The 14,549-nt window shown below is 39.1% G+C and overlaps 1 protein-coding gene across 1 annotated transcript in view; it reads left to right on the top strand.

Moving 5' to 3' along the window:
* LOC145501133 (uncharacterized) overlaps window positions 1–13,323 on the top strand; it is a 114,514-nt gene extending 101,191 nt beyond the window's left edge. The window contains exon 2 of the mRNA XM_081480688.1: window positions 12,749–13,323. The gene's annotated coding sequence lies outside the window, so the exon portion shown is untranslated. The remainder of the gene's footprint in view (window positions 1–12,748) is intronic.
* The last annotated feature ends 1,226 nt before the right edge of the window (window positions 13,324–14,549 follow it).

Raw genomic sequence — 14,549 nt, 5'->3', positions numbered from 1 at the left:
AAACCCTCACTATGCGCATGTGCGCTATCCTGACGGTAGGGAGACAACAGTGGCCACAAAGCACCTTGCACCCAAGGGCCACATGGAAGTTGTCGAGGCCCAGCCAGCACCAGAATGTATTCCAGAGGAAGCAGAGAACTTGCCCCTTGACACACATGTGAGTGTTACGCCTGATGCAGAACCATCGTCTGTGCCCGAACCTGAACTTGAACCTGAACTTACACCAGTACTGAATTCAGAACCTGTACATCGCTCCCAATGAGTTCGTTGTCCTGTAGTTAGACTTAATCTTTAAAGGACAGGGTGAATGTGGTGTAAATGACATTGCAAAAGGCCCTCTTGAAGGCCCTCTAGACACTTGAACACTGCGAGTTTTGCGTGACTTGAACACTGCGAGTTTTTGCGTTACATTATAATTCATTGTGTCATACATGTAGTATGTTCAGCTTTCTTGTGCAAGCCTGCAATGCTTGTGGTTGCCTCGTGGTTACAGTTGGCCGCCATGTTTTGTAAGGACAGAGATTTGGTGATTAAAGCCTAGTATTTCTGCAGGCAATCGTCTTTTCTCATTTACAACAAAAAGGTTTCAAATTTCCCTAGAAGTAAGCCTCAGTTTTCTAGCCCAAGGGCGAATTTTCTTTTGCTTGTCGGCCCAGTATTCTCAAAAGACATTAAACGCAAGTCAAATTAAAAATTGAGTTCTTGATTTTGAAAGTATTTGAACACTTAATGAATGACAAAATTTAGCATCTTGCATTTCTCTCCTTGTTCCTGCGCTCTTAGAATTCATGATTGCCGCCTTTTTTTTCTAGGAATGGTGGATTGGGGCGAGCAAATAGAAGTCACTTCACCTGGTATAGATTTGAAGCGCTCGAGAAACAATTCTTCAATAGCATGAAAAAAAACATGCAGTCGAAGATTGATACAAGAATGACAAATCTCCGTCTCAAGGCTTCCCCTACAAGAAGATATTTATAAGGAGAAAAATCTGACACGTTCATCAGAACTAAAATCAGTTGAACAGAAATGTGAATTTTGCATCAAACAAAACAAAATTTGATTGGAAACAAAGGAAACAGCAAGTCGATTTGTTGAACTTGTAGAGTTCACGTCGATTTCCCGTCGAACGTAGCTGATGAAATCGGAAAAGTATGATATCAGTAAAAAGTCTTAAGGTTGGGTTTTAATGATAAACATCATGTGGAATTTAAACCCTCTCATACTAGCAGACTTGGTATGGGTGGTTAATTACAAATCAAAGATCAATTTTCTTTCTGGACAAATCGACAATGATGTTGCCGAATTGTCATTAAAATGATGATAAGATTATACCAAAATGACAACGTCCACTTGGACACAAAAAGGCATACAGTCAAACCTGTAGTAAGAGGTCACCCTCTATTAGGCAGTCACTTGTACTAACATACATAGATAAACTTTATTGAAACTCAGAAATTGCTTCCCTTGATAACTGTGAAGTCGACTTCCATTTTAAGCGGCCCCACAGAGCTGTTTCTGTTGTTTTGACCGGTATTAAGCCCTCACTATTTACAAGGAAACAATTCAAATACATCAAATATAATTAGAAATGACAAAAAATTAAGGGAATTACAGTGGAATCCAGTCACCAATGGGCCATGAAAATTTGGCCGTATTAACTTTCATGACTGATATAATTAAATTGAGTTACGTCTTAACATAGACTTTCGAAAGTAACAACCCTCATTACTTTCGGAATTAGCGGCCTTTAGGGCTCATTACTTTCGGGCAGCAAAAAATGTTATATGAAGTAGATACGATTGAGCTCTTAACAAAACAAAAGACGTAAATTCGTAAAAACAGTTTTTTTAACATCAAACTTCACAAGTTCTTCGTTCCTGTTTAAATCTATGCTGCTGCTGCATGGGTGGGCTCTTCCTTCTTAGATCGTGTTGTTAGCGGTCAGCAGGAAAGCTCGTCAGATACTGTAACCTGTTTAAGCCAACTTCATGATACACTGCTACGGTTAGTCTGCTGTAACCATTATTTCACTGTGTTGGTCGAGTTTTTTAAATTTGAAGAAACGTTCCTTTCAATACGCTCCTATTGAAAATGAAACAAAGTTGTCAATTTTAATTTAAAGCAAAGTTCCTATTAGCACGTCCCTGTAGATGGCCACGTTAACGGGGGTTTTCTTATATATTGTCTGGGCGTTTTGCTGGGGCAAAAATAGTGGCCGTAATAACAAGGTGACCTCACCTGAGGCGGGGTTCCACTGTACATGAATTGTTTCCATAAATCTCAAAATCTCTCGAAATAAATCAAGTTTAGACATGTGGTTTATTAAAGATAGTTAACAATAATCTCATTGCCATGCAACATTCTACGTCCAATTTGAATTTTACGTATTGAGCAGTCCGCAACCAGGTCACTTGGCCATTCCCCCACTGGTGACCACCGAAGAAAAATAAAATCATTAGTTTTGTGCTGCCGATTTCAGACCGCAGAAGATGATATAATAAGTTCGGAGTTGTCCCGTGAAGAATCTCTAGCGAGAGAAAATGACAAGGCGCGCAAAGCAGTCGTTCATGGACAAATGAAGAGAAGAGAGCGGTCCTGAGTCATCTAGGGCATCTAATAACTTCAGGTGTTGAGCCTGGAAAAGGGCCATGTGAGGAATGCATCCAAAGGAGCCAAAGGGTGTTTAGCAGTGGCTCATGGACGGCTGTGAAGTATTTCATGAAGAACGAGGCTGACAGACGAAAACAGTGGGTCAACAAATCATCAGAGAAAAGTATCTCCCTACGGGCAAGCAAACAAGCGTACAAGAATTTGATTCTTTTGAGATAAATGGTATGTAAACCAAGATGAAGTTTTCATTGCTGAGCAAACAACGCTTTAAACTGATGATTTGTCAATATTCAGTGGTAATAATTCCCATTTATACGACTCCTCGCTTCATTGATTGATTGCATGGGCACTCAGCAGTTTGTTGTAGCTTTCTTATCTAACTGTTGATCTAGGTAGCGCCACTTCATCAGTATGAGAAAACGTGTTCATTCATCTCTAACAAGATTGGCGCCACAAATTTTCTCAGGTAATCTGATATTCTCTTTATTGAAAATTTTTTGGCTCCATTAAGTCCTTAACAATGCCCCTACATTTGTTGTCCTGTGAGAAGGCCTATTTTGCATGAGCTGAAGAAAAATTTCTGTGAAAGCCACACAATAAATCCTTTATAGACCTCTTTAGCTTCGCAGTCACGTGGTCTACATTGGGTAAACAAGACATTCAAGATGGTGGGCACTAATGAATTTTCTGTTGTAGCGTGGACAAAATCGTTGCAAAATCTTGCTAAAGTGTCCGCAATTACAATAGTAAATCATCTAAAAGGATGTGGAAAAAAAGAAATTGGAGAAAAAGGTTATAAATTCTTTACAGAAAATTACATTCATGATGTATTTGTGAAAGAAGAAGACAGTAGATCGAGGACTTGTTATGTCAAAGGCCGTTGTTTCGAAAGCCAGAAGAGCAAAGCTCCTCATACTGTAAAATTGAAGATTGCTGCAGACAGAGAAGATAAAGGAAATGTGGAAAAAGCAGAATGCTCATGCAAAGCGGGGTAAATATAACTCAAAGTTCCACCACAATCACAATATAATTATCATGCTGGTGTAGGCTGTGACTTTAGGTCACATTCCACAGGTGAGGATTACAGGTCGCACGCACACATCGAATAATAAGCCGAAAAGTGTTTTGTCGATTTAAAACCGACGATAGTTAACTGGGCTTTTTGAACCTGCCGTAATTTTTGTTATCAAAAATACAAAGATTTGTGTTTTGTTTTGGACGCAGTAAAATTTTCATTAAATTTTATCCCAATTTTGAAAGCTCTAATTATGCTTTCATTAAATCCAATGGTCAGTGTGCATGTTAGCAGGTGAAATGTTTTTTTTGGTAAAATCTGTTTCCAGCCTACATTAATCTGCTTTAACCTGTAGATAGCAATTTTAGCAATAATCTGAATTATTTTGAAGTCCAATAAATTGTTTGTAAATTATGTTCAGGTTGAAACAAATCAGCTTAGGTTGGAAACAGATGTAACCCGATAACCAATTTAACCTGCAACATATACAATCACGTTTCAGTAATGTATGGAAATCAATCTTTTTGCATTGTTTACAGTGTGCAATTACTAATACAGAGTTAAATTTTAGTCATATTTCCATGTGTATGTAAATGTATTGTATTGATGAGTTGCAATGTGACAAAATACAAATAACTTAATTGCAGGGTTGGAGGCCACTGTAACCATATTTTTGCCTTGTTGTACCTGCTAAATCATTGGAGTATGTTGGGGATCACAGGGACCCCAGCACATCAAACTTGTACAAGTGTGCCACAGCAGTGGCACAAGCCATGAGGTGCCAGTATTGAACCAGAACCAGTAATGAAATGTACCTTTGTCAAAGCCTCATCTGACCAAGGTGGCAAGCGAAAACTGGCTCCAGTAACTTGTAAACTTTATGATGCAAGGGGTAAACATCTCAAGTTAAATGGGTGGAAGCAGCAAGATGTCATGGAAATGTGTCATTATCTTTCAAACAAAGAAAAACATTCCCCTTTTTCATACCTGATCAGTGATCAGGAATGTTCAACAGCTACACATACTGTTTTGGGGAATGTCCCTCTTGGTTCAACTTTAGGGTATCAACTGACTGATTTAAAGGAAACCAATACAACCTTTGCTTTTTATAAACCAAACAATTGTGTAACACTTCCAAGGGATCAGCAACCACAGGGGGTTTTGGTTTTTCCCAAGATTCCAATTTCTAGTGCATGCAGTCAGCCATTTATTCCTCCCAGTAGCTTTACACATACAATGTCAGATCCAATTTTGTAAAGCATTAGCATAAACATTGAACGAGCTTGGGACCTCCAGATCAACACTGTTAGTCAAGCTCAGGAGCCCACATGGTTTGAAGAACGTAAACTTCGACTAACAGCTTCAAATTTTGGGAAAGTACTTCATAGAAAAAAAGACCCTACAGAGCCATTTCTTAAAAGTAGTTTTGAAGCTAAGGATCTTTCAAATGTAGCATCAATTTGTCATGGAAAAGAAAATGAAAAAGTAGTTAGATCTCACTTGCAAGAAAAATGCAGAAACACTTGGATAAGAACTTTACAGTATATGACAGTGGTCTTGTTGTTAACCCCACCCACCCCTACCTTGGTGCTACCCCAGATGGTAAGGTGTTTGACCCAACTTCTGACCGTCCCTTTGGATTACTAGAAATCAAGTGTCCCTACACTTGGAGGAATCACACCATGGAAGCAGCATGCGAGGATAGAAACTTCCCCTGCAGTATGGTTGATGGAGTCCCAAAGCTTAGAACTGATGATAAACAGGGTTATTATGCACAAATCCTGGGACAACTTGCCCTTAGTGGCTTACCTTGGTGTGACTTTGTAATATATCTATCAGGATCACGTAGTCTTTTTGTACAATGTATTAACTTTGATCCTACCTACTGGAACAATACACTGTTACCTAAATTAACCATGTTTTATTTTAAGCATTGCATTCCATTCTTGAGCAAAGAGAGGGCAACATCTGTTAATCCATGTGAACAGTCACTTTGCCACACCTACAGTGTATCCCATTGAGAGTAGTAACTGTTAATACTGCATCAACATTAAAGCAAGGAAAACAAGTGTATTTGTTATTGTTACAAACAAGTGCATTACTTAACTTTCCCTGGTAGCATTAGGTACAGGGTATTTAATGTATCTCACGTTTCCGTCACTGTTTTGTTTTGCAAGTAGATCTTGATTTTTAAGTTAGTCTTTGACTTCCTCAGCTAAAATAGGATCCATAAAGTTTGAGAGCAAACAGCACACTGTTGAAAGTTGATTTATGGTTCCCAGTGAGCTGATTGGGAGTCTACTGTTGAAAATAAGAAAACGCCTGACCTTCCCAATGGCTCTTTCAACATGAATCCTGTGTTTAGCTATTGTTTGTGTTCTTATGACTTCATTTTCATTAACACAGTAAATGGTTTGAACCCAGGAGTATCAGTAGTTCATATAGTGTGATCGTCCGGGTGAGTGTAGTTCTGAAAAGAACTGTTGTTGGTGACTGACGTTTCGACAACCTGAGCGGAAGTCATCTTCAGAGTCAAGTGAATAGTGTTTGTCAGTCGATGATCTTGTAAGTCTGGTCCATTGAACGTGATTGGTCAGTATAGCCATGATGGTATTGGCTGAAAGACTCGTGTAAAGTTTGTCATCAGTCATTGGTGGGTTTCGATCCGTCTATTGTTAGTCAAGTAGGTCGGTTTTGGTCTGTGTATTGTTAAGTCGGTCTGTTAGAAGTCCGTTTGTCGGTTTCATTTCTGTCGTGGATAAGTCGTTTGTAAGGCACCCGTAGTTGTTGACATCTGTTAAGAGGCATTTGTTCTAGGTTAGTGTACCAGCTTTCCAGAGTCAGTCGTTGAAAATAGTTTGTACTGTAGGTTAAGCACTGAGCAGAGTCCCAGTCAATGTTGTGGTTTGTCAGTTGATGATGTACAGCAATGTGATTGTTAGCATCACCATTTCTCGTGGCTCATTTGTGTTCAGTCAGTCTCGTGTTAAGGTTTCTGCCAGTCTCACCAATGTAGGAAGCCTGGCAGTCGGAGCATTTGATCTTGTAAACTGCTCCCTGTCTGTCATTAGGTTCGTCTCTGTCTTTCACGTTGGTCAGTAAGTGTCGTAACGTAGTTGTAGGTTTGTGGGCTACACGAATATTGTAGGGCTGTAGGATCCACGAGATGGTCTCAGAAGTGCCCTTAATGTAAGGTATAGTCACTGTAGTAACAGGCGTAGGGTTCCTGTTCGTAGCGTCAGCTTCAGTAGGTCGGTAAATGTTTCGTCTAATAAAGTCAGCGTTGTAGTTGTTTTTGTGAAAAACACGTTCAAGGTATCTGTTTTCGTCACGTAAGCTGTCCGGTGTGTCACAAACTAGTTGCACTCGTCTCGTCAAAGTCTTTATAGTCGTGGCTTTGTGTGAAGTCGGGTTGTAGGATGATTCGTCGAGTAATCTGTCGGTATGCGTCGGTTTTCTGTACACTGTCGTTCGTAGTTCGTTGTTGTTGCAGCTTACCAAACAGTCTAGAAAAGGAAATTTTCCATTTTCTTCGATCTCTTTAGTAAACTGGATGTCGGCGTTCTGTTTGTTTAGGTGGTCATGAAAATCGTCAATTTCGTCTTTGTGAACGGTGGTAAAGGTGTCGTCAACGTAGCGTAACCAAAGCGGTATCGTTTGTTGGCAAGTTGCAAGGGCGCGTTCCTCCACGTGATGCAACACGTGGAGGAACACGTCCTTGCAACTTGCTGACAAATGATACCGCTTTGGTTACGCCTTTGGTGAGACTGGCAGAAACCTTAACACGAGACTGACTGAACACAAATGAGCCACGAGAAATGGTGATGCCAACAATCACATTGCTGTACATCATCAACTGACAAACCACAACATTGACTGGGACTCTGCTCAGTGCTTAACCTACTGTACAAACTATTTTCAACGACTGACTCTGGAAAGCTGGTACACTAACCTAGAACAAATGCCTCTTAACAGATGTCAACAACTACTGGCGCCTTACAAACAACTTATCCATGACAGAAACGAAACCGACAAACAGACTTCTAACAGACCGACTTAACAATACACAGACCAAAACCGACCTACTTGACTAACAATAGACGGATTGAAACCCACCAATGACTGATGACAAACTTTACACAAGTCTTTCAGCCAATACCATCATGGCTATACTGACCAATCACGTTCAATGGACCAGACTTATAAGATCATCGACTGACAAACACTATTCACTTGACTCTGAAGATGACTTCCGCTCAGGTTGTCGAAACGTCAGTCACCAACAACAGTTCTTTTCAGAGCTATACTCACCCGCATGATCACACTATCATTTTCATTAAATTCAGGTTTTTCTTTTAAAAATGGAGGAATGTTAAGTTGAAGTCCGATTTTCTGTAAGTCTCCTCCTAGGTCAACCCCTTGTCAGCCATTATGCTGTCACCTTCCAAGATTTCTGATACTTCCTTTTTTCTTGACAGTAAATCGAGAAATCCGCTCCTAAAAACTATCCATTTGTTGGATATGGACCCTCTGTATAGCTGAGACAAACATAAAGCCTCCCATGGACTCGACTCCTACCAGGGATTTCAATGTATTTGTAGATTTATAGTTTGAATAACTCTGGGACTGAATAACAAGGGATGATGGACACTCAATTTTTAATTCAGTGCAGTCAATTATAATAATGTTATTGGGATAATCTTCCTTGAACTTTTTGGGCATGTTTTCTAGGATGACGTTCCTGTGAGGCCAGATCTTCAGGGTGCCAAGTTGTATAAACAACAGATTTAACCATGTAATAAATGTATTTGATATTGTTGCTTCTGCGACATTAAATCTCATTGCTAAGTCAAGATTGGTTAGGCCTAAACGAAGCTTCATCATAACTAGTAAAAACTTGTCTTCCACAGATAGAACATGATCTCTTGAGGAACCAGAATCAGCTTCTGGTTCCGAGCTCCCATCCTCATCACTTTGTGATTCTTGATCAGAGTCGAATAACAACGACGTACCAATTTTGCGCTCTTTGCTCACCTTCGTGTTCCAGTATGTGATGCTCTTTCGATGACCACCAGGGAGAACAAACTCAAGTACCCTTCAAAACTTTTCATAACTGGAAAACCCAGTTAAATGGCTAAAATATTTCTTTTCATTATCTCTTCTGTGCACTAGATCTTTCAAAACACTCACCGAGAACCTATGCTCGCAAGGTATCTCAATGTTTGATTGAATGGAATGCGAAACAAAGTTCTCCCTACCAGTTTCGTCGTATCCTCCTTCACCCTCGGATGCCGTTTCCATTAATTCCAATTCTAGCAAAAGATTCACCTCCTTGATCTTTCTTCATTTTTCTGGTAATGATCGCTCCGGTGTTTGTTTAGTCCAGCTAAAAATTGATGGACAAGCGCCAGCTCTCAGATACCTTTTATTAGCGCGAGGGTTTACGAAATCTTCCTCTCGGAAGTGATCTGAACAAAGTTTTGAATATTTCGTGACCGCAAAATCTTTCTTCACGTCCCTTTTTATCCTAGAGATCCAAACCCACAAGGTAAACAGATTAAATTACAGGTCCACATGTAACACAAATTTACGCGATCGAGCGATCAGGTTACACGTGTTCACCTTGAGGAGTTTCTTGTCCTCTGGGAATCCATGCCAAGATAGCTCTTCCATAGTTGAGTTGTTGCAGCAATCATAAGCACAACAGTAGTGCACCATTTTGAACGAAAACAAGCGAAATTACGTCGAAAGAAGAGAACGTATCCTAACTCTGCGGTCTCTCGCTGCAATACCTTTGCAAACACGAATGTTTGTTTACCCAATGTAAGTCACGTGTTCACCCTATGACGTAACAGTCTAAAGAGGTCTATTGACCAAGCTTGTTCGGTCAAGATGGCTTGATATTGGCCTCATTCTTTTTTTCACAAGTTTATGGACCTCGACTCCGTCTTGGTCCATAAACACGCAAAAAAAGAACTTGGCCAATATCCAGCCATCTTGACCTCACACTTGGTCAATAACCCATACATGTAAAACAGTTAATTTGTCTGGGGATGGGAAGAGGTGGTGGTCTTGTGACCTGGACTGGATTGACTGGTCTGGTTGGAGCCCTGCCCAGGGACATTTCCTCAATCCACCCACTCACTGGGTACCATCAAATTGCTAGGGCATGCTAACAAAATATTTGGGGTATCCTGTGATGTACTACTGCACCCCATCCATGCAGCAGTAACAATTTGCCTTATGTTTCATACTACTGATTGCTGATGTTAATTAACAGCTTGAACATTGATGAACCAGGGACTTTCTGTAGCTCCTTCGATCAACTGTGTTCATTGGAAAACTTCTGTCTAAAAATGTTATTTTGACATACAAGTAAATTGTGTATGTATATGCATACCTGAAATACAGATTATTTTGTTTGTTAATGACTTATTAATAAAATGTCATTCATCTTTAGAAAAGGCAAATTGGTGGTAGTACGTGTAGTTTTCACTACTTGAGGTCCCATGGCTTGTCAAGGTCAGCCACAACTCGATGAAGAGATCTCTATTTACCAATGGAATATACAAAAGGTGAGTTTATTCCTAAAAATTCTCAGTGAAGTTGATTGCCATATTTACACGAATAAACCACTGTGCTTATTTAAATTGTTTAAACCTGAAGTGCAGCACTTATTCGACTACAGCATCTTATTTGAGGGCTGCACTGATTACAAAATGAATTGGATGCCACAAAGAAATCTTTTCTTTTAATATAATGGTGTATTCTATCTGTAAGAAAATTTTAGTTTGTAACAAAGTGTCTTGTGATTGTCAGCATTTGTCTTTTCTGACACTTTTCAATTGTTTAATTACCAGTACTAGTGGTGTTGTGGAAGGCATGGTGGCTAAATGGCTAGTGTGCTGGACTCTGGATCAAGCGGTCCAGGTTCAAGCCTTGACTGGGGCACTGCATTGTGTTCTTGGGCAAGACACTTTACTCTCTTAAAGCCTATCTCCACCTAGGTATATAAATGGGTACCAATGAATTTACTGCTGGGGGTAATCCTGCAATGGACTAGCATCCCATCCAGGGGGGGAGTAGAAATACTCCTAGTCACTTCATACTAAGGAAACTGGGATAAACACCAGACTGATGGGCTGCTTGGCTCTAATGCAAACTTTACCTTTTTACCTACCAGTGGTGTCTTCACTTAACTTCGATCTCACTCTCCCTTCTACAACATTCCTTTCGATGAAGATTTTTCTGATGCTGTTTTAAGTTACTTTGTAGGGAATTCCTCAAATATGTGCACAATCAGTACCGCAGTGCTTATTCAAGGGCAGTGCATATTAACTTTTTCATCCCAAAAGTGTAGTTCATTTGTAGACAGTGTTTGTTTGAGTAAATACAGTGTATGGTACAGAATTAAGAGTCAATTCCTGTAAATACTGAAAATGAGATGACAGTTGCAAAATTTTGGATTTCTTCATATCTTGCCCAAATAACCTCTATAGTGAGTTGTTCAGCTCCAAGTGTTATAATATTTTAGGCTGATACAAGTACCTTCATCGAAGCTTGTGAGCGAAAGGGCTAATTTTAGCTAATTTCACTACCATCAAAAGCCCACTGGTACATTGAATTTGAAGCTAAAATTTTCTGAAAGCCCATACTCCATATTATGTTGTGAGAAAGTCTCTTCCACGGCCCGAAAAAAGTACCCTGCTGAGAGCAATAAACGTGAGGTACATTTTGAGAAATTCATCATTTGTGAAACCAACATGGAACTTGGAAAGCTCCCTTCATCAAGAACAAAAATAAGCGAATGGAAGCCTTTTTCGTCAATAAAGATGCTTGCAATCTGTTTTTTCCTTTTAGATTGACCACATGATTAACTTTGGCAAACATTTGCAATTAAATAAATACAGACGCTGCTTTTGGTAGGAGTAGGAAAGAACTCAATAAATAAATTAGTTATGTAAATTTGGTATTACAAACTAGAAAACACTTTTCATGGTTCTCTATTGTAACACAAGTGCAATGTTTTAGAGAACCAGAATCACAAGTCGATAGAGGAAAAAAAATTAATTATTTGTGTTCTCTCAAATCCAGTGGGCCTTATTCCACAAGAATTACCAATCACCTTTTTTCAGTTTCAATACACAAGTGATACTCCGAAAACTAGATTTTTTTCAGAATTAAACTACTAAGCTTAAGGAAGATGAAATCCTAAATAATTAATGTTAACAAAATTGAAAGGCTGCGTGCAAGAATGTGCCCTAGATTTTTTGGCCATTTTGAAAGTGTTCAAAAATAGCTGAATTTTGGCATGTAGGCTTCGTTTTACCGGAGAAACATTGCTCTGAATTTTTTTTGGCTGGGGCGCTCTTCGTTCTCGAGAAAGAACGTATGCAAAAAGCTCAGTTTTCCAAGCAGCATCTTTTGGAGATCTTTTGTTGAACAAAAAACAAAAGAAACCTTATTAGTTTGTTGAACAGCAAACAGGCAGACTGTTTATAGTGTATTCCACTGAATCTTAGCTGTCTTAAAGTCAAAGGAAAATAGTATATAGAACGGAAATCTGGGAACAGATTGTTTACATCAGTTATTGTGACGTAAACACAACACGTGAATCAATCAAGCGGCAAATGAAATACCATTGAACAAAAAAGAGATGTGCCGCATTAGAGCTCTGTCAACTAATATCTTAAGCATTGTGTGAAAGTACCTTGTGTGCCTGCCTGGTGGTTGAGAGGCATCATAAAGCCTCGATAATTACCCATAAGTCATCAGCACGTTTTAAAGAATCAAAATGTGTTCTGAAACTTCAAAGGTAGCTGATATACTGTAATCGTGTTATTGGCGTTCGAAGTCAGATCGAGCCAGGCAGCAAAGTCCAACAGCAGTTCTTGCCCAAGAAAAATACCCTCTTGTGAGTTGTGGCTCATTTGCCAAGCATGGCTAGTGTCAAAGTTTGGAAAGCGAGAACTGGTTTTTGACTTATAAAATTTGTCTTGTATCGACCGCCATGTTTTCCCACGCACAAGGTGTAAAGACCCTTCCCAGCATGCATTGCGATCACGCTCTGCTCGCGTTTCTCAAACTGGTAACTAGATTGTTTTGGCTTTTTTTCATTTAAAGATAATAATGGCCAACAAGTAGTGATCGATTGTAACATAGATCTGTGATCCAGGTTGCGTTGATTTTATTTCATATCGGCATGATTTGTAGTGTTTTGAACTTCTGGGATCAGCGGACATGCAGATGTATGGAGACCCGTACATTGCGCAGAAGGGTTAATTTGTTAATCTGTTAGGCGGTGCGTGACATAAAGCTACGATCGCGTTTGTCGAAAAATATGTACTTATCTCGTGATTTTTAGCCATTTAAGACGTTGCTGTATTTGGAAAAGTGCTTATTTGATGTTTATTTGTTCAGTGCAGATAATCCTTGTCCCAGATAACCAAAGTAAGTTCCAGATGTTAACACTATTTACCGGCCGCCATATTTTACCTATTTAAACCTGAAATCAACATTTTTGAGCTTATACGTTGCGTGAAATTAACATTTTGCTGTTTTCTAAGTGAAATCAACATCCTTTCTGTCACACGTTACGTGAAATCAACATTTTTACCTATTTAGACCTGAAATTAACAATTTTTAGCTTATAAGTTGCGTGAAATTAACATTTTGCTGTTTTCTAAGTGAAATCAACATCCTGGCCATCACGCGTTAACGTGAAATCAGCATTTTTACCTATTTAGACCTGAGATCAACAATTTTTAGCTTATAAGTTGTGTGAAATTAACATTTTGCTGTTTTCTAAGTGAAATCAACATCCTTGCCGTCATGCGTTAATGTGAAATCAGCATTTTTACCTATTTAGACCTGAAATCAACACTTTTGAGCTTATACGCTGCGTGAAATTAACATTTTGCTGTTTTCTAAGTGAAATCAACATCCCTACTGTCACGGGTTAACATGAAATCAGCATTTAAACCTTTTTTGACCTAAAATCGACATTTTTGAGCTTTTCTGTTGCGTAAAATTGACATTTTGCTGCTTTCTAAGAGAAATCAACATCCTTGCCGTCGCGCGTTAACATGAGTCAACATTTTAAGCACTTTTCACCTGAAATCAACAAATTTGAGCTTATATAAGTTGCGTGAAATTGACATTTTGCTGGTTTCTAAGTAAAATCAAAGTCCTTGCGGTCGCGGCGGGCCGATCCTTTGTTATAATGAACTGAGGCGAGACTTCAACTTATAACAAAGGCTTGGCTTGGCTATTATAACAAAGGATCAGCTCTGTTTATCATAACAAAGGCCCGGCTTCGTTTATTTGAAGGACTCAATGAGAAAAGGGCGTCAGGTATTTTAATCAAAAGTGAACTTTGTCGAAAACGCTCCAAATTTCGCATGCAGTTTCGTTCAGGTATGTTAAGCAATATCCCGTAGTTTTCGCACTAAAGTTTGCTTCGTTCTCGAGATATTGCATATGCAATAAACCACTCGGTTTCTTCAACCTGTGTGCCTTTTTTGCATACGTTATTTCTTGAGAACGAAAAGCAACCCAGCGAAAAAAACTTCAGAGCAATGTTTCTCAGGTGAAACGAATCCCACATGCCAAAATTCAGCTAGTTTTAAGCACTTTCAAAAATGGCCGAAAAATCTAGGGGACGTTCTTGCATACAGCCTTCAATTACTTATTATTTTGAGATTGATCTTGGGTAACTTTAGAACACCCATCATTCAAACAAGAAATCTATGAACTCTTATCCACTAACAAATGCAATCATAAATGGGCCAAATTGTAGTGATCTTGTAAAACTGTGCTATTTCAATCCAGAACATGTTGCATGCCAAAAAGAACAATAGTTTTACTTTGGTGACAAATTATAGCATATGGTTAAAAAATAAAAATGAAAGATAAATTTTCCCAG

Source organism: Orbicella franksi, chromosome 10 (genome assembly GCF_964199315.1).
Source record: "Orbicella franksi chromosome 10, jaOrbFran1.1, whole genome shotgun sequence".
Classification (NCBI taxonomy): Eukaryota; Metazoa; Cnidaria; class Anthozoa; order Scleractinia; family Merulinidae; genus Orbicella; species Orbicella franksi.
This window is presented reverse-complemented; position numbering and strand designations above follow the sequence as displayed.